Source organism: Panthera tigris, chromosome B3, assembly GCF_018350195.1.
Source record: "Panthera tigris isolate Pti1 chromosome B3, P.tigris_Pti1_mat1.1, whole genome shotgun sequence".
Classification (NCBI taxonomy): Eukaryota; Metazoa; Chordata; class Mammalia; order Carnivora; family Felidae; genus Panthera; species Panthera tigris.
The window spans coordinates 103,934,357-103,958,094 of NC_056665.1; the positions used below are offsets into that span (position 1 = coordinate 103,934,357).

At 38.5% G+C, this 23,738-nt stretch overlaps 1 protein-coding gene across 3 annotated transcripts in view; it reads left to right on the forward strand.

The window, feature by feature from the left end:
* AP5M1 (adaptor related protein complex 5 subunit mu 1) overlaps window positions 1-17,852 on the forward strand; it is a 56,894-nt gene extending 39,042 nt beyond the window's left edge. Inside the window, exons 12-16 of one of the 3 annotated variants that reach the window (XR_006218874.1) lie at window positions 770-923; window positions 2,921-2,973; window positions 3,344-3,424; window positions 12,128-12,272; window positions 17,403-17,852. The gene's annotated coding sequence lies outside the window, so the exon portion shown is untranslated. Of the gene's footprint in view, window positions 1-769; window positions 924-2,920; window positions 2,974-3,343; window positions 3,425-11,695; window positions 11,799-12,127; window positions 12,273-17,402 lie in introns of those variants that run through there. The other 2 variants (XR_006218876.1, XR_006218875.1) reach the window with 2 other exon arrangements.
* The last annotated feature ends 5,886 nt before the right edge of the window (window positions 17,853-23,738 follow it).

Below are 23,738 nucleotides of genomic sequence, written 5' to 3' on the forward strand. Positions count from 1 at the left end.
GCCCTTTACTTCTGAACAGAAAGTATCTTCTAAGGTCAGTACACAGAGCTCATAAATATAAACAAATTAGGTTGGCATCCATGAGAACATAGAATTATGTATTCCACCCCCATTAGATTATTGAATATCAAAGAATTCAGTAGTGGACTGAATGCATAGTCAAATATCTAAATTGTTAAAACTTAAAATCTGAAAATTGGCATTTGGTCAAGTAGCTATTACGTGGCAAGCACAACACTATAAATCTCCACAGATATTATTTCATTTTATACTCCTGTAGTAGGGCAGAATAATGGCCTCCAAACATGTCTATGTCCTAACCCCTGAAACCCCTGAAAGTCTCTTACCTTCTATGGAGAAAGAGACCTTGCAGGTGTAATTAAGGTAAGGATAAGATATTGGAAAATTAACCTGGATTATCTGGGTGGACCAATATAATCACAAGGGTCATTATAAGAGGGAAGAAAGCGGGTCAGAGTCAGAAAAGAAAATGTGACACCAAAGCAGGAGTTGGAGTGATGTGGCCAGGAGCCAAGGAATGTGGGCAGCCTCTGGAGGCTAAAAAAGGCAAGAAAATGGCTTATCCCTCTAGAGACTCTGGAAAGAATGCAGTCCTGTCAGCCCATTTAGGACTTCTGACCATCAGAATGGTAAACGAGAAGGCTGTGTCATTTTAAGCCACTAAATCTGTGGTAATTTGTTATAGCAGCAACAGGGCACTATATAACTCTCCACAATTTTATAAAACAGGCCTATCTCCATTTTGCAGATTGAGGAAATGATATTTCAGGGACTCAAGTGGTTTAACTCACCCTGCTTCCTCTCCCAGTGCATGGAGTGTAGCTATTTTTGAGTGTACCTGTGTTTTCTCTTCAAGTGGTTGGGTTCTCCCAAGGTTCCGAAAAAGCTGCAAGACGCATGAGGTAGGTAATTCACTAACTGCACATCCACACTTTTGTCTTCAACATAAGGTTAGATGACTTTCTAATGAGCTTAGCTGAGTTTTTTCTTTTCTAAAAAGTTGGCCGTTTTTGTGAAGATTAATTCAGCATTTCTGAAACCGGAGCTTCCTGTATTGCTCTCTCTTTTGGCAAACATTTTCCTTTGTCTCACCATTTAAGTTTAGATTCAAAAATTAGACCAGGAGGGAATAAACAGTCTGTGAGTGGAAGGGGTTTAATGTGTTTCTCAGTGTGCAATAGTAACTTCAGTCAGGTAGGGTCTTAGAGAAAGATGTCCTATTCCAGTTTTAACTTCAAAGCCCACAGAAATGGAGAGCATGCTTTTGGAGAGTTAATGGTCGTTTTCCATATCCTTAGTATTGTGGCTCCCTGGGTTCTGCAGCAAGTCTAGATATAAAGGTCTGAGCCTTTAGGTTTGTTCTGGTTTTAAGCACATTTGGTTCTGTAGTAGATATGTGTTCATTACCCATCTCCCCTAGCTTGGGGGAATATTCTTCCCCTTTCTGTGTGGTATGATGAGTGAGGGCAACCTAGCCATCCCCTTGTGATCTAGGCTTGGCCAATCAGAATACAGTATGTTATATCCTGACTACAGTGATTGGTTCAGGGATCAAGAAGGATGGTGCAGAGGTTTATATGTAACCTTAAATATTTTCTTCATGCATATATAAGCAACTATAAAAATACATCCCTATTCTCTCTATTTTAACACAGGAAGTATATTAGACATACTGTTCTCCAATGTGCTTTTTTCATCTAACAATGTATCTTGTCAATCTCTTCCTATCAATAGATAGAGAACTTCATCCCTTATGCAGCTAGATAGTATTACGGGATCCATTTTGATCGGAAGGACCTTGGAAAACCAGGTTGATTTTGAGGAGTTGGGTCAACTCTGTATGAGAAAGGAGTGGTAGAAGGTTATAACTGGATCCCATCCCTTCTTCTACCTGGCAGAGAACCAGTACCTGATTCTCTTACCGAGCTAGGAGAAAGAGGGTCCCTGGACTGGGAGGTGCTAGAAACAAGTTAATGGTGTTGACCTTATTTTGAAAGGATGAAGTTAAATAACGTATACATGCTAAATGTTGAAACTACTGCCAGCATGCCTCCCAACTTGGCTTCTAGACAGCAGACAGTTACTTTTATACCACTCAGGGAGGAATGAAAAAGGTTCTTCTTCAGAAACCTGACCCCACCAGGAAAGATGACCTAGAAATACTGCTGTGGGCTGGGAGTTCTCATCAACAGCCTGATCACTCTAGAGTGAGACCTTAGTCATCAAGCCTCCCAGCTAACCAGAGAACTTTCACTGAGCTTTTAAGTAATCTACTCTTAATTATCATCAAGCAGTTAAGAATTCTTAGATATCTGAGGGAAACTTCCAAAATAAAAGATATAGTCCAAAATGAACCAAAAGCAAAACATAAGTAAGTTGCTGCTTGGAGGAAACAAAGACTACAGGGGGAGCTGAAAACTTTTTTAAAAAGCTATCATCAAAATCTTCAGAGAAATAAAAGATGATACTGCGTCCATGAAATATGTTCTATTAAAAAGGAACATTCAGAAAAATGTAGAAGAAAAGAATTATTGGAAATTTAAGAAAAGAGAAATTCAGTAAATGGATTGGAAGAGAAATTGAGAAAGTCTCCCTGAAATCAGATTAAAAGGCAAATAGAAAATATAAAAGCAGGCTTAAGAAAATTAGAGAAATACAGAATGTCCCTAAATATGGGTTTGTCTGATGTTTATTTTCATGGCTAGACTGGGGATATGGGTATTTGTGAAGAAGAGCATGGAGGTGAAGTATCATTCTCGTCACATCATGTCCGGGGTACACGCTATCAATGTTACATCACTGATGCTGTTAACCAGGATGACCTGGCCCAGATAGCATTTCCCACATTTATCCATGTAAAGTTACTTATTATTTCTCCTTCCCCTACTCTACTCTTCAGAAGCAAGTCACTAAGCCTAGCCCACGCTCAGGGGTGAAGAACTGAGACAGGTGGTGAGTATCTACTTAAATCGTTTAGAATTATACCCTTCTCCTTTATTTATTTTTTATTTGTTCAGTTGTATATTCTTTGTATTATAATCCGATACTACCTTATTTATTTTGTTGCCTAAATTTTTCCAGGTTTGTCCACTGGTGATCTGTTAGGTTGGCTCCTGTTCCCCTTTGATATGCCTCATTTTCTGTTTGTTTTTTGAGTACTTCTCTACTCTCTGGCATTACAGGATCCTCTGAGTTCATCTGGAATATTTTCTCCCTCAGCTCTATAATCAGTCATTTTCCCAAGGAGTCTGGTTCATTTTATTAGAGAATATCATATGCCCCTAATTTATTGCTGTGATTCTTTTTTTTCTTTTTCTTTTAGGACTCTACCCCCTGTCAACTTAAGAGCTATTGGGAATATCAGGGAAAGAGCAAAATTTTGACAAGTTTCCTCAGGATTAAGGTAAACTTTATTTTAACACCTCACTCTAGCTCCTTACAAGACAGAGGCTATATTAATTGTCACTTATCCTAAAAGAACAGTATTAGAAATTGGAATTTTCATCCTTAACCTTATACCCTCAGAAATATTATTTAACCAGCATTTTACAATTCATCCAAAGAATGCTAAACAGGTATTCCAAGAATTAGATTCCATGATATTAAGTATTTTAAGAGCAGGAATCCCATCAATACATAGGATAGTTAACTTCTTAGTCTTTGCATTTTTATTAGGAATATCTAACAGATTTTATAAATCCCATACTCTGAGTCATTCAGTGTGTGCACAGCTAGTGTCATTTTTTTTTTTTTTTTACTTAAGAAAAGAAAAAGATGTTTTCACTCTATACATAAAATGAATAACCAACACTAGAATTAAAAAATTACTTTAGAAAGAGGCAGTTCAATTAATCTGAAATCTATACTATATAAATGTGAATTCAAAGTTAATTGTATTCTTTTTCCAAAAAGCTACATTTGCACTTACAGATATAAGGCTCAACTCAACTGCGTGTGTCAAATGACTTAATCTGGTTATTGGGTTTATGGAGGGATTTAAACATTTTAGTGAAAGGAGACAAATACAACATTCTTTTGTTTAAATTAAGTTTTGTAATTCAAAGGATTTGTTCATTTGGGCCTTCAAGTTCCTTCTTTCAACACAAGAGAGTCTTGAAGGTAGAATCATTGCTTGAAAGGCTTTTGCTTTCGCATCTAACTTTTACTTTGAAACTAACCAAAAAGAAACTAAGTGTATCAGAAGCATACCTAATCTCCTGGAAGTCAGCATTGCATCAAGTGTATTAAAATTAAAAACTACTCTTTTTTTTCTCCTCCTTAAATAGGCATCTGGTAATAAAAGGCCAATCAGCTGGGTTAGGATAAAACAGACAGTGTTTTTCCTTCACTAGTTCATTTGGAAAAGTCGCTTTGCTAATTGAGAAAATTTTAATGAATTTTACTTGCATTAAAATAAAGGTGATTGCTTCATGGCAACAATGTACTCATTTGAGAAAGTCATTACATTTATGTATTGTGTTTTCAAGTAAATACTTTTGCCAAAATGTATTAGCAAGGAATATAATATTATGGTTCATGGTTCTTGTAGTATCTGAAAAGAATAATTGTATAACCAATCACTGAAAACAAAGTAAATGTTCCTCTTGGGTTTGTACAATAAAAATGGAATTAAAATTACTCAGGCTCAAAAATGCAAATATAATGCATCTCTACAGCAGAAAAATAAAAATTTTAAGAAAGAACTTTGTCTCTTAAGGCCAGTATTTCAATTCCTCTTAAAGGCTTCATTTGATTCCAGAACTGATCACTTCAAAATTCAGTTCCATGCTGAATTTTGTAAAGTAATCAAATATTTCACTGCTTTTAAAACAAAATTATCATTCATTCTCCTGAACAAGCTCACTGATATTCAGAACACATTCTGGGGAAAATTAATGCTAATCAGCAACCAAAATAGCACTTTCATGTATTAGACAGTAACATAAGATTAAATTCACATTAAACTCAAGAGCAAATAACCCATATCAATTTAAATAGATTAAATCCTGGGAAAGGGCAAAGGTGAGAAATGATCTGAAGGGATAACCAAATTGTACTGAGAACAATAGGCCTTGTATTAGACAACAGCAACCCCTACCGGAAGCCTGAGGCTGCCTGGACAGGCATTCTTGGAGGCTGCAGGGGTGGGGGGGAAGGGAAGGAAGCTGAGAGGATGCTCAGACCTCCACCTGGCAGATGGAGGCATCATCAGTCTCAGAATCACTTCTTCTCTATTGTGTAATCATAAACCTTAGGTATATATCACCTAGAATTTGTATTATTTCTCAACTACAATTCAGAAGGAAATTGATTCTGAAGGTTTTATTAGTAAACATTTAGAGTGCCTTTTTTTTTAAAGAAAGCTCAAATTCTGTGATAAATACTTGATATGAGAAAGTAATATAAAAGCAATATCTGTTCATGCAGTGGTTTTAATTAGGCTTCCTTAGAATTTCCCCCACAGTGCTCAAAATTATTCCTGTCCTTAGTAGAGAATGTTTCATAGGGTGCTTTGATCTAATAATACTTCAACAAGCATGCATGGTGGCTATACTTAATACATCTTTATACAAATACATATGTACACACATATAGCATATATATACATATATATACACACATACAGTATGCATATACACATGTGTATATATATACATATGTACACACAGCATATATTATGTACAAATATACATGTATATATCGCACATGTATACAAATACATATGTACACACAGTATGTGTTCACACACACACACACACACACACACACACACACACTGTGTGCAGTCTATGGTTCAAAGTGGACCCTTGAGAAGCCTTGGTGAGATGGCAACCTTTCATCATCAATTTGTCCCTTAGGGTTCAGGTTTACAGCTTTTTTTTCTATGTTATTCTTTGAGTGACTAAACAACCTTAAAGACCACAAGAAATACGAAAACTTCTGAGGAATAGTAAAAGGCAATCATTTGACAAACAGACTAGCCATATATAAAACATCCTCTTTTTAAAATTAACATAGGGGCATCTTGGTGGCTCAGTTGGTTGAGCATCTGACTTCGGTTCAGGTCCTGATCTCACAGTTTGTGAGTTCCAGCCCTGCATCGGGCTCTGTGCTGACACCTTAGAGCCTGGAGCCTGCTTTGGATTCTGTGTCTCCTCTCTCTCTCTGCCCCTCCCTCACTCGTGCTTGCGCGCATTCTCTATCTCTCTCAAAAGTAAATAAACATTAAAAATTTTTTAAAAAATAAAGTAAAATTAATGTAAAATACCCAACAGTATTTTGAATTCAACAATTCATATAAATAAAATATTTTTAAACTGGGTTATGTTCTATACTAAAGGACACCTCAGTCAAGCTGATGTGCTAAACATGTTTAAATGCCATAGCAATAAGTACAGAAATCAGACAAACTGAAGACAAATCAGGGGAAATCATTTTAGCAGATGGGGGCAGATACAGAGTGACTAGGGGAGAAAAGGAAATAGAAGCAAGCACTCACACGAGGTTTGGTTGAAAAGAAGCCTAAACTATTATGAAAAATGATCATGGAAACAACTCTCATCTTTGCATTTTATTTTCTGAACACCCACCCCACCACCTCCAGCACCAAATGCTTTAGTTCCATGACTAACCTGTGAATCGTTTTTATAAAAACCTACCAGGGAGGCCCATTCCCCAACCAAATGGATCCTATCTCAGAGACCCGTTCATGCTCCCAGCCAAACGAGAAGGTGACTTTCCCTCCCTGGAATTTTTGAAATGTGTGGAGGAGGCCAGGGGCAGCTGACTTGGAAGGTGCTCTGTTTAATTCTCTTGCCTGAAATATGGAGTAAATTCGTTTCAGAAAGGAGCTAAGTAGCTGTTGGGAGTTGTCTGTAGGTGGGAATGTTCATTTCCTGAGGCTAGAAGCTCTCAACACAGTTCTCAAAGAAACAAGATCAGAAGTATTTGCAATTACAGGTGCCTGAGGGAAGCAATTTAGTAGCTGGAAAAAAACAAGAGTGGTGACAGAGGAGCCCAGACTGCTAACCCAGCTTGGCCCTGCTGTGTGTCCCTGAGTGTCGTTTAACCTCTCTGTGCCTTAGTTTCTTCATCTGTAAACATGAAGACCTCTATTTCCCAGCTTTTATAGCAAAAGAAATTTTCATGAGGGTACTGTGTTCACACAAGACCTGATCTAGCAGTGCTTCATAGAATCATCGTTGGTCAGGAAGAGAATGGGTTCACAGAATCGAAGAACTAAAGTTAATGGCACATCTTCCCTGGATTCACTCCTTCATTTATTTATTCTTCAATAGCTATTTATTAAGGGTCTACTATGTGTCAGACTCCAAACCAGGGGATGGAATACAAATTTGAACAAAACCCAATCTCTTTCCTCAAAGAATTTGCAGCTTAGTAAGGAAAAAAGACAATTAGACGTGTTTTCACAGCATAGGGTAGCGAGTCCTCTGCTAGTATAGACCACAGTGCTGTGAGAGTGTGTCCAGAGGATCTCAACCAGGCAGGCACGGGTGAAAACTGTCACCCAGGATGTGTGGAACAGCCCTACCCAATTCCCACCTTTAACCATGAACAGGAGTTAGCCATGGGAAAAAAAAAAAAAAAAAAAGGAAAACAGGTATTTAAAGGTATTTTAAGCAAAGTGAACAGCCTAGAGCAGGGAGAGAACACCGTTCAGGCAACTGCAGACTGTTCAGTGTGGCTGGAGGCAAGATTGTGTTCAGAGAAGAGGCTGCAGAGGGAGCAGGAATGTCCCTAAAGTGCTGAAGGAGAAAGCTCATTCTGCCTGGGGTGAGGCTGGGCATGGGGACAGAATGGAACAGATTGAAGGTTTTTAAGACTGGCGGCAAGCAGACCAGTTAAAAGCTTGTGATGAAGAACTGTACCAAGACCACAGCAATGGAAATAGAAGAGAATAAATGTGCAAGTATTTATAAAGTAGAATTGACAGGGTTTAGTGACTGATTGCGTTTGGGGTGAGAGAGAGGGAGATGTTGAGGACGCCTTCCATATTTCTGGCTTGGATGGCTGGACACTGACAGCAATGTTGGATGATCAGTTTGGGCAGGAGGTGAGTGCATTGGCGGGGGGGGGGGGTGTGAAGAATTCTGTCTGGGTCATTGGTTGATGAGGCATTCAGATGGAGAGGTCTATAAAAATTCTAGAGGATAATGGAGAGATTCAGGTCAGAGATACAGATTTGGGAGTTGTCTGGAGCGTTGTCTAGGACAGTGTAGTGTATCCTCATAGTTCATTGCCCTGAGAGGAACTGCCTTCTACCTTCTAAGCACCACCCACTTGCCCAACTAAGTACTGAAAAATCTTGTGGAAGGATTCTGATTGACTTGGATGGTATGCCCAACCCTATGGCCAAGAAGGCAGCCTCTACTAGGACCATTTACTTGAAAGGATTATTTCCCAAAGGGTATAAGAGTGCTGTGGAAAGCAACAAATGTTGCAACAAATGTTCCCCAGTCAACTCATTTTTTTCCCATTTAGTATTCAATACATATCTGTCAGGCAAATGAAATTTTCAGCAGACATCCATAGCCTTTAAATTTTTATTCCGTGAGCATTTTAATAAATAGAATGAAACCTTTTAATCCTCTCTTGACAAAATACCCAACCAACAGGGTCCATTGAAGAATATGGCGAGGAAGAGGTGACCCAGTTACTCCTAGAGTTAAGTAAGTCACACCTACATAAAATGAACATCAACAGCTACCTAAGGAAATAAACCAAGATATTATAAATATGTGACCTAAATCCCCGCAGTTAGGAACACCCTCAATTCCAATCAAGGTGATCTGGAAATTGTGTTTAGAAAGGATAAACTTGTATAGTAAATTAATTATGTGGTACCACAACTGGAAATAGAGTGTATGAACTGTTGAGGAAAGAAAGCGACCTCTGTGAATACGCACTTACATTTTACCTGATTATTTGATTATAAGAAGAGAATGTACTAGTTTTGCAGATAAAAATGCACCATCTTCCTAGCAGCTATATTTCTCTGTATTTCTCATTGCCAATGAGAAATTTTGTATTAATTTGCCCATGTGTGTCAAGAGTAGCTCTAGGTACTTTATAGAGGTACAAAAATGTATGCAAAATTCTTTCCTTGAAATCTTATTTGTAACGATGTGCTATGGACTAAACGTTTGTCTTTCCAAAATTCAAATGTTGAAGCCCTAATCCACCTCCAGTGGTATTTGGAGGTGAGGCCTCTGGGAAGTGATTAGGTCATGAGGATGCGCCCCTTGTGAGAACAGAGCAGGCTCTCACCAGACACTCTATCTGCGGACATTTTGATCTTGGATGTCCCAACCTCCACAACTGTGAGGAATAGCAAATATTTGTTGTTTAAGCCATCCGGTCTTTGGTAATTTATTATAGCAGCCCAAGCTGACTAAGACAGTGAAGAACTGGAATTAACTTAGACATTCAACGTGCAGTAATAGAATGTGATCCCAATTGGTAAAAACATATAAACGAAGAGACTGAAGAGCTATACATCGAAACATTAATGGACAGGATCAGGTGTCTTTTTTAATAATCTGCTTTGTTCTCTTATGTATTTAAATTTTTTCTACGGTGAACATATATTTTATAATGGAGACATTTTCTTTCACTATTAATTCCTAAGAAGAAACTTCAATATTATTGTGTAAGTCTACAGAATCTTCCTCAGATTTTATTATTTTGACAATGTAGGAGTTCTTATATTGAATTTTTAGAGGAAATACAGTTAGACTATCTCTTCGGTTTACTGAAGACTTGATTCGTCATTCTGCTTATACATATTTGGTTCTTCATTCCCAACAAAACCAATAGCGCAGCATCAGCCCAATTTTGCTTCATTACCATAGCAACATAACTGTGACAAAAGCACACAGGCCCTTCTCTCCCTCTCACATATGTGCCTTCTTATTGTTTCTCATCTAGTTTCATTCATTGCCATTTTCTTCCATCCTTTTTTTTTTTTCATCCCTTTTCATATATTGGTTCCTTCTTCCCAAAAAAGTTCATGTATGGCAAAAAAAAAAAAAAAAGAGTCTATGTGACTAATCAAAATGCCCTAAATTTTAAATGCCAACTTTGTTTTCTCGTTTTGTTCTCTTCAGGGATCCTCCTCATTAACCCTAAGTAAGGAACAGTTATATTTTTCCTGGGAAGCTTGTCTAATGCAAATAGTTTCAATATTCAGAATTTAATTCAAATTAACTCTTAAGTAGAAGGAGAGAATGCATATGGGGGAGCTGTTAGCAGTAACTGGGTTTGATTGGGCTTTGTTCCTCTTCCCACAAATACACAATAAATTCACTATTTGGGGAGCTGTGAAGAGATGAAACTATAACAAGAACCATCACAGACAGATATTTTCTTTACTTTTTTTTTTTAATGGACAGTATCCTGGCATATTTTTAAAAATTTATTGTCAAATTGGCTTCCATACAACACCCAGTGTTCATCCCAACAAATGCCCTCATCAATGCCCATCACCCACTTCCCCCTCTCCCCCACCCCCCATCAACCCTCAGTTTGTTCTGTGTATTTAAGAGTCTCTTATGGTTTGCCTCCCTCCCCCTCTGTTTGTAAATTTTTCCCCGTTCCCTTACCCCATGATCCTCTGTTAAGTTTCTTAAGATCCACATATGAGTGAAAATATGGTATCTGTCTTTCTCTGACTGACTTATTTCACTCAGCATAATACCTTCCAGTTCCATCCATGTTGCTGCAAATGGAAGGATTTCATTCTTTCTTATTGCCAAGTAGTATTCCATTGTATACATAAACCACATCTTCTTTATCCATTCAACAGATAGATATTTCAATTGTACTTAAAATCAGAGATGTGAACATTGTTGTACTCTATACAGAAGGATGGCACCTGGGTGGCTCAGCTGGTTGAGCATCCAACTTCCATTCAGATCGTGATCTCACAGTTCATGAGATGGAGCCCCACATTGGGCTCACGGCTGTCAGTGCAGAACCTGCTTTGGATTCCCTGTCCCCCTCTCTCTGCCCCTTCCCCCACCTGCATTTTGTCTTTCTCAAAAATGAACAAACGTTATAGAAGAAGAAGATGAAGAAAGAGGGGGAGGAGGAGGAGGAGAAAGCAGTGTGCAAGTGACCTTGCCTACCACATCCACCTTGGGCCTCTCCTTTTCCTATGCCTCTCCCTCCTTCTTATGAGTTCTAACTTTTGTCAGGTGGCTGCTTTCTTTCTGGAAGCCATGTCTTTTTGGGAGAGGATAACTCCAGCCCCAAACCTAGATGGTGAACCTTGATTGACACAAGCTAATTATGATGGTACCATTCCTTTACCAGGATTGGCCTAGGCATGGTCATGCAATGCTTGTCTGTCCAATAAGACATAAGGGAATGTCTGCTGGTGGCTTCTGAGAAAAGTGACTGAGAGGTACAAGAAAGTGGCAGTGTCTCCTTCTTGTTGCCCACATGCATGCTTCACTTAGCCATAGTGGTAGAAAGTTTCACTGGGCACACGGACATCCAGATTAAAGAATACATTTCTGACTCTCTTTTGCAGCCCATTGTAGCCTGATAAGTTCTTACCAATATGATAAAAGTAGAAGTGTGGTGTGGCAACTCCTGACAATCTTCCTTATTAGACACTGACATGTGCACTTTACCTTCTTCCTTTATTCAGCTGTATGGAATGCAGATATGATAGCTGGAGGTAAAACAATCACTTGGGACTGTGGACAACCTTGGGAATGGAGACCATGTATAGAACAACAACAGCAAAATGATGCCACACCTAACCCACTGTTATTTTGGGTGCTCTGTCATTTATAATAAAATCAAACACTAATTCAAAGAAAGAGAGAGGGGGCCTGGGTGGCTGAGTGGGTTGAGCATCCAACACTTGATTTCAGCTCGGTCATGATCCCAGCGTCATGGGGTCGAGCCCCACATTAGGCTCCATGCTGAGTGTGGAGCCTGTTTAAGATTCTCTCTCTCCCCACCTCTGCCCCTCTCCTCCACTTACACTCTTTCTCTCTAAATTAAAAAGAAAATGCCTTTTAATTTAAAAAAGAAAGATGGCCTATTTTCAGCCTCTAAACGTTGTTGTTTCTAGATGTGATGTCTGGAACTACTGCAGCCATTGTGCGACCATGAAGGAACTAAGCCTGAAGCCTAGGCCAAACATAAGAATGGCAGGTGGTAAGACAGAGCTACAGAGTTAACCAACCTTCCAACGATTCCTGTGGATTTTTTATTATGTAAGAAAATATTTTCATTATCATTTAAGTCACTGAGTTGGTGATCTGTTTCTTGAAGCTGAAAGAAATCTAGCTGGTACAGAATTTAATGGTTTCTAATGATTGTAAACTACATGCTCCTTCAGCAAAGACTTAGCTAACCAAATATTTGGAAGAAACAGAATTAAATATGAAGAGTTGAAAAAGGTGTGTTATAAAATATTTAGAAAATATAAAATGAGGAAAAAAACCCATAATCTTACCAGTCCCAAATGACCAAGATGAGAATTTTGACCTTCTGGTCTTTAAAAAAAAAACAAATGGCACCTGGGTGGCTCAGTCAGTTAAGCATCCAACTCTTGGTTTTGGCTCAGGTCATGATCTCATGGTTCTGGGTTTGAGCCTCGCATAAGGCTCTGTGCTGACAGTGCTGAGCCTGCTTGGAATTCACTCTCTCCCCCTCTCTCTGCCCCTCCCATGCTCTCTCTCTCTCAAAATGAGTCAACATTTTTAAAAAATATTTATATACGATCACATATATTTTTACATAATGTAATCAAACTCTATGTTTAACTTTACCTCTCCCATCGAATATAAATAAAAACTCTGGACAAAAGACAAAAAGCAACTACCTGGAGACTCTGAAAAATAAAACAGGGCAGATTAAGGTGGGAATTCAAAATTTGGAAGGAAAAAAATACCCGCTGTGGTGGGGGCAGTTTTTCTGCTGAGAGTTTTGTGGGGTTTGGGGCCATTTTTTGGTTTTTGGCTTTCCTGCTTCTTAATCTCTTAGCTTTTACTGGAGGGTGGGCCAGATCAGTGAAATGCTCCGTAGTTGCAGACAACAAACACTTTTTGACCAGAGGACTTAAGGAGAATCCCTACAAGCTGAAGGGTAAGGGAGGAGTCTTGTTTTTCTATTTTCTATTTCCTCTCCCAGCCCTAACCTGAGGCACTGTCACTGCATGAAAAGGGTGTCTTGTTATGTGAAGAGTATAGAGAAAGCCCCATTATTTTTCTCTCATTTTTTTCTCACTTTTTCACCCTGAAGATGGGTCAGTTGTATGGACCTGGGATCTCCTTTAACACAGGAGGCTAAACCCCTTTTGTTGAATCTTTTTTTTTTTAATGTTTATTTATTTATTTTGAGAGAGAGAGAGAGAGAGAGAGAGAGAGAGAGAGAGAAGCAGCAAAAGGGCAGAGACAGGGAGAGAAAGAATCCCAGCAGGCTTCATGCTGTCAGCACAGACCCCGACGTGGGGCTTGATCTCACAAACTGTGAGATGGTTGACCTGAGCCGAAATCAAGAGTCAGACGTTTAACCAATTGAGCCACCCAGGTGCCCCAGGAGGCTAAAACTCTGAAAGAAAACCATTCCTATGCCCAGAGGAGCCTGGAAAAAAGATCCACGGGAACTGGACAGTATGAAGAAAATCTCCGAGAAGAGAGATCTGAAGAATGAACCTAACTCTGTAAACAAACTGACACAAGTCCCAGGCTCTCCTACAAGCATCGTGAAGGCTTTGAGAACTGAACTGATATTGGAACCACTGATATTGGGCTAGAACTTGTGATTCAAACTATGCAGGCTGATCACCTGCCGGAAAAATCAGTTCAACATTTTCTAGACATTTTAACAGGACCCAGAGAATCACAATGTAATATCTGAAATGTCCAGGATACAATCCTAAAGTATTTAACATATAAAGAACCTTGAACTCTGCCCAATTTGCATGAGAAAGACAATCAGTTAATGCACCTCCAAAATCATCCAGATGTTGGAATTAAAATACAAAAACTTTAAAGAAATTTTATAATCAATGTCTAGGAGATAAAGGTAGATATTAATGAAATCATGAATGGAAAGATAAATTATTTCAGCAGAGAAATAGAAAGTATAAAAGAGAACCAAGTGGGAATTTTGGAACTGAAAAATATAATATCTGAAATTAAAAAAAAAAAACTCACTGGATAAGTTCTGTAGCAGAATACAGATGGCAGAGCAAGGAATCAATATGCCTGAAGACAGATCAATAGAAATGATCCATTTGGAAGAGAGAACAAAACAAAACAAGAGCTTCAGGGACCTGAGGGACAATATGGGAGATGTAACACTCATGGTATTGGAGTCGCTGAAGGAAAGGAGAAAGTGATTGGTGGAGAAAAAATATTTGAAAACATAAAGGCTGAAGAGTTCCCAAATTTGGTGAAGGATACAGATTTACAGATTTCAAGAAGCTTGGTGAATGCAAAACAGGATAAATTCAAAGAAAACCATGTCCAGACATCATCCAAACCGCAGAAAACCAAAAGGTAAAGATGGCGGACGAGGCTATGAAGGGGAAGGAGTTTTCAATACCTGAGAGTTGATGGATAAATAGAAAGATGAAAATGAGGCATTCGCTAATTTTGAATGAAATCTGTGGTCTTACAAAGTAGCCCCAATCTCCACATTGTGTGAAATTCAGTGTGAAGTGCAAAACTCTCTGATGCCTTGGGGTATGTGCCTGCTTCTGGGAAATTGTACCAGAGTCCTACTTCAGCTTCGATGAGGGCGAGACAGAGGCTGTCCTATGTCTTTTCATTTCTGATCACACACTCTTTCACTTGACCTTGCTGCTTGCTACCTGCTGTTCACTTTCTCTCCTTCTGTCCTTTTTCTAGATGGGAGTGAGCAACATTTTCTGCAGGATGGCCATCTCAGAAAAAAATTAAAATCTGAAAGCATATTAAAATATTATGTTTTAGACAAAAAAATATAATATCTAAAACCAAGCTTAGGTATTGAAACTTTTTTCCATTTCACTAAAGGGTTTCTCCTTCTTTGCTTTTTCTTTCTATCTTTTCACTTTGCTCGAAGTTCAGAAACTACATAATTAGTGCACATTGGAATATCGATTATACATTTCTGTAAACAAATTTTGTTGTTACATTGTTTTGGCATCTTTTTATTTTTTTGCCTCTTCTTGATTTACCTTTTAGTACACCTTCAAGACAGTATGGTACTACCTTTTAGTCTACTTACTTGCAAATGTTGATACCTCAGTAGGCTCCTTAAAATTGTGCTTCTTAAAACAAGAGATTTTCTGGAGTATTTAAGTGGCTCAGTTGGCTAAGCAGCCAACTTCAGCTCAGGTCACGAGCTCACAGATTGTGGGTTCAAGCCCCGCATCAGGCTCTGTGCTGACAGCTCAGAGCCTGGAGCCTGCTTCTGATTCTGTGTCTCCCTTTCTCTGACCCTCCCCCGTTCATGCTCTGTCTCTCTCTGTCTCAAAGATAAATAGACGTTAAAAAAAAAAAATTAAAAAAAATAGTCCTTTTACCGTTAATAAGGGAATTGAGACAGTTCTGACATTTAAAAAATTCATGCTGCTTTTTTACATTTTATTACTTGTAAGGCATTTATCTGTCAAAAATGCAAAACATCTTTGTAGATACCAAGTGCAATTTTTTAAAAATGGAGTCATTTCAGAAGCTAACTGTCCAAATAATTGTTAAATTGGATATGCATAATACAGCGATGTGTAGACAGATATTTGAACTATTTATAAACTTCAAACGTAGCAAACTGAAGATTACCCACGTTTAAAAAAATTATCTTTGGCCTGACACAGCTTGCAAGGTGATAGCTTTTTGTCTAGTCTAAATGTTCCTCCTAGTTTTATAGAACAGCGACTAGAAAAGGTTCACGAATGAATAAAAATAAAGGAGAATTTCAGGTATGAACAAAAACTGAAAAAGAACGGAAGCTGTTACAAACCTTTACCAATGCATTCATGCTGGCGGCACTGCAACGAAAGTGCTAGAAATGTTTGTTGTGATCAGGATATTGCAAATCAATGAAAAGCCAGGGAGGTACATAGAGAGAGCTGAGCTGCCCTACACCAAGAAGGCAAAGCCTGCGGTCCTGTGGGGAGAGGCAGGGCTCAGGGCACAAGGGCAGGAAGCCCAGGGGAGTCTGCTCTCGGGAAGGCCCGACTGTCACCTAGAGAAACATCCATCTCCCTTATTACCCCACGGTGCTTTTCTGCCACACATCAAACACCAGATGGACAGCCAGCTGTCAGCACACACTGTCTGCCTGCCTCCTAAATGGAAGGATAGTGTGCGGAAGGTGCCGTTTTAGAGTCTTGTACTTTCATGTGAGAAGAGCTTGTAAGGCAGCAGGAGCTCAGGGTGGTTATGTGTTGCAAAAATGTTCAGAAACATCAAACATTGCGCTCTCTGCAGAAAGGTAGACTCCAGCTTCAGCTGCTGATGCTTTTGGCTCAAGCTGAGTCAAGTAGTACACAAAGCATAGACAAAAGCCCGCAAACGACTGGCAGTCACCACAGGAGACGACAAACCAAGGCCAGCCGACTCCGGACATTGTTCCTTCTCTGCAGAAGACAGGCTGCACCTGTGTCTGGGTGAAGCGTGGCCGCATCTCCTCCCACCTCTGGAAAACTCTCCTCGGTGAGCAGGCACGACTCTGGCCACTGAAGCCCCTGGTTTCTGTACGTGTTTGAATGTGGATGCAGATGGAGATTTTATTCCTCAGGCTTCACCAGTTTTAAGCTTGAGCTTTTTTTAAATGAACTATAAAATGAGGCACGACACACTGTTAAAAATAATTTCTCCTTCAATAACTGAAGCCCAGTGCAGTTTCCTTTTTCCAGAGGATATGGAATTAGCCATGTGCCTTGGATATTAGTTCTATCTCCCACATTACTTGTTGACAACCCAGACTAATCACTCTTTCAATTATCCACTGACTGTTTACTGCGAAACTAATCTTCACAGACCACTGTTCTTCTGCCCCTTGTCATGGTATATCAACTTTTTGAAAATATCATTGTTTTCTTCAATAAGAAGTAAAACAAAAAAGCATTTTCTTTCATTTAATATCACAGATGTCAAAAATAATAAGATACTTATTGGATCTTAAAAACAGTGTGCTCATAGGGTTTATTTCTTAAGTAAACATTCTTAAATGTGTATAGAACATCCCACTCCGTAAGAATGAGGCACCCATTACTCTATTTTATAGAAAAGGAAATAAAGGCCAGTTGCATGATTCCTACAGACCCCTACCATTGTAGTAGGGACATGAGAAATTCCTGCAATACTATCCAAAAGGTGATTTAACTGTATTATTTTGTTCTCTTTCAGTGCAGGAATAGCATCAAGAAATCTGCACATTTCGATTCTTTATATGGAATGCAAAATTGTGGAAAGGAAAAACACTTCTCTCACCACCTCCCCTTTGGGTTTTCTCCCGTGCTAACAGTAGGACAGGACTACTGATCGCTGTTTACAGCTCCAGTGTGATCCTGGGCATCTCGAAGACAGGGCCTCCCTGACTGGGAGATGTCTAGGGGTGAATGGAACCCTCAGCGTTCTGGAACAGTGGACACAAGGAGGACTGGTCTGTCATGTTGGGCTTTCTTTCTGATTTGTAGCTGTGTAGTTGGAAGGCCCTCCTTACAATCAAGGGTCGGTCTTCTTCTACACAAGTACATGGCTATTTTTATGTTCACAAAGCACTCTCTTCAAAAGTCGACCTTCATGGATGTAAATTAAAAAAATTAAAAAAATAAAGGAGAAGTCCCGAGAACAAGTGAGATAGCTGTCCACTTGCAACTGAGATATTTTCATAACTCGTTCCTAAGAGCTTCAGAGGAAATACTTTGATATTCTTGGTGCTGACTGAGGAGGGCTCCTTTTGTTCGAGATAGTGATGGTTCCCTGCCCTTTTGGAACGTCTAGCCTGATGATTAAAAAAATATTGGCCCAAACAAACAAAAATTCGACCTTCTAATATCCTTGAAGGTGGAAAGGCAAACAAATGTGCTATTGTTCACTTAGATGGCATGAGGCACCTCCCAACATTTGTTCTAATCTGCTAATACCCCGTGGCAGGTGGACAGAGTCAAAAGAATTCCCACGAGAGCCATTTTCTTATTTGAACAAGATGGAAATGGTGCTGGATTAAGTTCAAATATCGTCTGTGACTGTAGCATATAAAGACATGCAAGAAGTTTACAATACTGTGATGACTACCCTTGCAACTATTACTCTCTTAAAATTCACCCCTCTAGCCCATTCCCACAGCTTGTTAAGAAAATACATTGTGAAAAGGTCAACAGCATAGCTTTTCACAGTATAGCTAGTAATCCACATATGGTTAGCAATTCATTCAGAGTCCAACTTAAAAAGACAAAACAAGTAAAAATGACACTGGGATTGTTTCATTCATGGTCAATCACACAATTCCTCAGTGTAGACATGATCACCACCATGAGACACGCAAGTGCCACCAGGGGCAGTGGTGGAAGCAAAAGTCTCTAGAAGATACAAGTCGATCACTTGCCAAAAATAATTTCTATGGAAGGGCGCTTGGGTGGCTCAGTCGGTTAGGTGTCTGACTTCCACTCAGGTCATGATCTCGTGGTCCATGAGGTCGAGCCCTGCGTCGGGCTCTGTGCTGACAGCTCAGGGCCTGGAACCTGCTTCAGATTCTGTGTGTGTTTCTCTCTCTTCCCTACCCCACTGTGCTGTATGTGTCTCTCTCTCAAAAAAAAAAAAAAAAAAAAAAAAAAAAACATTAAAAAAATAATAATTTCTATGGAAATTTACAAGAGAAAAATTCCTAGACAAGATGACTTCAAGAATAAAATAGTAGATCTGGTTTCTGAGTACAACTTAACAATGAACATATAAATAGAAAATGTACAAGTATTGCAGTACTGATGAGATTTTAAGTTCTGATAACTTGTACAGTGGTAAGCCAACAGACTCAACACAAATGTTCTACGATTTTAAAAAACCAATTAATTTTTGGAGAAGTAACTGATACCACTGTCTCAATAAAAATATTATCACAAAGGTAAGTAGACTAGTTTTGGCAGAGGAAAAAGTTAAATGAAGAAGCATAAAAATAAGACAAGTTATCTTAGTAAGTCTCTAGTTTCATGTACACAGGTGATACATTTTAAAGACAGTTCAGATAATATCTTAAAGATATTTCTATGCTAACAAATAGTTATTAAGTGCATGGTGTTATGCATTTGTAACTGTTTCAACCAAGAAGCAGTAGTAGTAAAAACATGAAAACATGGAATATGGTATTTCTGGTGTCTTAAAATACAGCCTTTATTATACAGCAAACATAATTAATTTTAAACTTGATACTTTATTAAATCTTTATTATCTCTGTTCTATTGTTATGTTTTGAATGAAATGTACAAATTGGCCTGAGTAGTATAATACATCCTGTGGCAAAACAAGATGAATAGTGTTATAATACACGGAAGAATATTCCATAGTTACCAAGAAAGACTTCAAGTGGTCCTATTTAATGGGAAAAGGAAAGAAAACACGAAAGAGTCCTGACCATGGAGATAAAGATTTTCCTGACGTAGCAGTATTCCAGAGAATAAAACAAGGGAAAGCAGATAGAGTGATACCGGAGTTAGTAAAAAGAAAGTAACATTTGAAAACCAACTTAGGTTAAAAGAAACTGGTGGAAGTGTTGGTGGATATTTGGTTGGTTTTCTTCAGTGAAAAGAGATTTTTAATTATGCGAATAGGTGTAATGTATAAAATAGTCCATGTTGAGAATAAAATAGTATAATAAATGTGAGACCCTGTGATAAAAAAAGAACTATACAACTGCAAAGTATATTTGCATTCATTTTGCCTTCATCAAGATGCCCATTTTGCTGTCATTTATAATCGTCAGCATTAATGTGATGCTGTAGGGTATTGACAATAATAAATGCATATTTAAACAAATGTTTGCCATTGCTATTGAAGTCAATGTAAGTTTAACTGTTCTATTAGAATTCTTTTAAAAAAATTTTTTTTAACATTTATTTATTTTTGAGAGACAGAGCACAAGTGGGGGAGGGGCCGAGAGAGAGGGAGACACAGAATCCGAAGCAGGCTCCAGGCTCTGAGCTGTCAGCACAGCGCCCGACATGGGGTTTGAACCCAGACTATAAGATCATGACCTGAGCCAAAGTCAGATGCTTAACAAACTGAGCCCCCCAGATGCCCCCTAGAATTCTTAAATAAGATATCCCTTCTTTGTATATGCTTGATAATGTGCTTAGTTTCACTTCTGCTGCAGAAGGTGTATTAATTTCAATTGGTCATTTTTTAAAAATTGTTTTTACTTGCTTCATAAAAATGAAAGTCTATGACCATAATTTTGGTAATTTTTATATTATTCTAGGGAGGTTACTGAGCATAATTTATTATATCCCTCTTTATCTCAGGAAAATCAATATGGGGTAATTATTCACTATAATAATCTATGCCTATAAATAGTGCTCCAGCTGAAGCAAAGGAACTAGTTCGTGGAGATGGTCATCTGGAAATTCAGAGTTTAAAAATTCAGGTAACCAGTTAAATAAATCCCATTGTTTTTGTTTGTTTAATAGAGACACATTTCGAGCTCAGTCTCAATATCATTACATATTTTACCTCTTTCAGACTCTGTGATTTCTTCACCTTGCCATTTCTCCAAGAAATAACAAGTATAAGAAGGATATAAACGTATCTTACATTTGTCTCTTGACTAAGCCCCCATGTTTTTTTTTTTTTAATTTATGAAAACGTAGAGACTGTACTACCAAAATACACAATTTCAATACATTTACACGTGCTTCTACTTCCAGGTGAGAAATGAAACAGTATTGCTGAGAAAATTATTAGAAATATGAGCCACATCTCAGTTGTGATTGCCTTAAAATCAATATCCTTTTATTTGAACAAATAGCAGCAAGAATCATTAAGATAGGACCCTAGCAATTCAGGATAAATTATAGCTCAATGGTGAAGTTGTTATATCATTTGAACAAATTGTTTCAACAACAATTGCATTTCTGCCTCTTGTATGTATAATAAGCATAATCATCCTTGCTGGATGCTGTGACTTTGAAGAACATGTTTTTTGGAAAAATGTTTCTAGATTCTTAGGTATCTAATATAAGAGAGGAAAGATACTGCTATAAAAGTATTATCTGTCAAGAGGAAAGTTTTCATCACATATATATGAGACCATGTCCTTATCTCCATGTGAGTAGCATTTTCATACAATTTCAGAGGAACACAGTACATGAAATCAAACCCAGAATGGCCTTAAAAAAAAAATAATAATAGGGTGCCTGGGTACTTCAGTCAGTGAAGCATCCAATTCTTGATTTTGGCTCAGGTCATGAAGTCACAGTTCCTGTGTTTGAGCCCTGGCATCAGGCTCTGTGCTGACAGTGGGGAGCCTGCTTGGGATTCTCTCTCTCCCTCTCTCTGCCTGCTCTCTCTCTCTCTCTCTATCAAAATAAATAAAATAAACAACTTAAAGTTTATTTAAACAGCTAGCATGAGCAGGGAAGGAGCAGAGAGAGAGGGAGAGAGAGAGGATACCAAGTAGGCTCTGTACCATCAGTGCAAAGCCCAAAGTGGGGCTCAAACCCACGAACCGTGAGATCATGACGATCCGAAACCAAAAGTCAGACACTCAACCGAGTCACCTAGATGCCCCAATAAAATAAACTTTAAAAATAATAATAATAATAATAATCATTATCATCATCATCATAAAGAGCTTGAGGAATAAAGCAGATGAATTGATTTAAATGCCTGAATCCTGAGGACTCTATTCATTCCACATAGTATTCAAAACATGTTGATTCTATAAATTCCTTGGCTGATCTTGTTTTGAACTTTCCAAGTGAAAAACATAACCAAGAAACAAAATCCAATTTATTTGATTTATATATTTTTTAATGTTTGTTTATTTTTGAGAGAGAGACAGAGAGTGAGTGGGGAATGGCAGAGAGAGAGGGAGACACAGAATCTGAAACAGGCTCCAGGCTTTGAGCTGTCCACACAGAGCCTGACACAGTGCTCGAACTCACGAGTTGTGAGATCATGACCTGAGCCTCAGTCGGATGCTTAACCGACTAAGCCACCCAGGCGCCCTACAAAAACCAAATTTAGAATGAGCTCTATTGAGAGCTGTAGTTGTGACTGGTCATGTTTGAACAATGGCCAGCTTCCGCCTGCCTATGCAGGCCACTCAGCTGCCCCTCACAGCCCCCTGTTGTTCCAGGGATGACATTCCATGGCTATCATCCGCCATCTCTCCGCACCTACAGCCTGTCAGACAAAACCCTCTGCTATTTCAGAGTAATAGAGTGCTTGCAAAGCCACGTAATTATCCTCCGTAGCTTCAATTTCCAAGAATTTGAGCACTAGCTGAAACAACCATTTACCTAACTGTTCTCATAAAAATTATTTTCAATGTTATTATTTCTAATGGTTTCAACATTACAACATCTATTTCTACTCCACAATGCACATCCTTTTCCATTAGCTCTAAGTCTACCTGAAATCTCAGCTAACAAGATCACCAATAAGGGGTACCCGGCTGGCTCAGTAGATAGAGCATGTGACTCTTGATCTCTCGGTCATGAGAAAAAAAGATCACCAATATATAACGTGCCATTCCTTTTCTTTGAATGTCCTTTAAGACAGACAAACCGCAATGAGGACACACAGTTGGCTAAAAGTGCATCATTGGTGATTCAACCACAGGCAGCAACTGCTAAAAAAATACCAGAAGTTGAAAGGAAATTCTGCTCTCCAGACCCAGGAAGGTAAGAAGTATCTTCCAGTAGCATTAGGATTAGCAGATATTAAGCCTCAGGTCATTGCTAGAAGATGTATTCCTTAGGGAGCTCATCCAAACTACCAGAATATCTTGGTCTTTCAGTTCTGCCTGGTGTATCTTCAAGAAAAGAAATTAACTATAGGGGAGACTGGGTGGCTCAGTTGGTTAAGCATCTGACTTTGATTTCAGATCAGGTCACAATCTCACGGTTCATGAGTTCAAGCCCCGCATCCGGCCTTTGCTGAGAGCTCAGATCCTGGAGCCTGCTTCAGATCCTGTCTCCCGCTCTCTCTGCCCCTTCTCCACTCACACACTCTCTCTCTCTCTCTCTCTCTCTCAAAAATAAACATTAAAAAAAGTTAACTACAGTTTATGTTTGGAACTAAAAGAGATTTGTAGATTTACAATGTTTTCTCTGTGTCTAAAAATTTTAAGAGATAAATTTCCTTTTGTTCCAAAGATTATTATTCAAGTGTTTAACAATGTTAAGTCTTTTCAAAACATAAGATCTTCTTTTAAAAAGTGCAAATTCAATTTGTTAATATATCAGAATATTTTTTGAATTAAAGTATAAAATAACTAGTGCTTTTTACTCTATGCCTTTAGTTATTCATGTAGCATTAATTTAAACTGTATGAGTAAGTCATTTCTACTTTCCATGTATTACAAACTGTCTTGCCCCTAACAGGCAATTTTATATCGCAGAGAATGAAAATTTCAATTTGCAACAAGTAGCTTTTTTTCTCAGGTCGAATATCAAATACTGTTTATAAAGCGTGTAAGCAGGATTTCTTTTGGTAGTGTTGGACTGTGCACGTTGACAATAATAT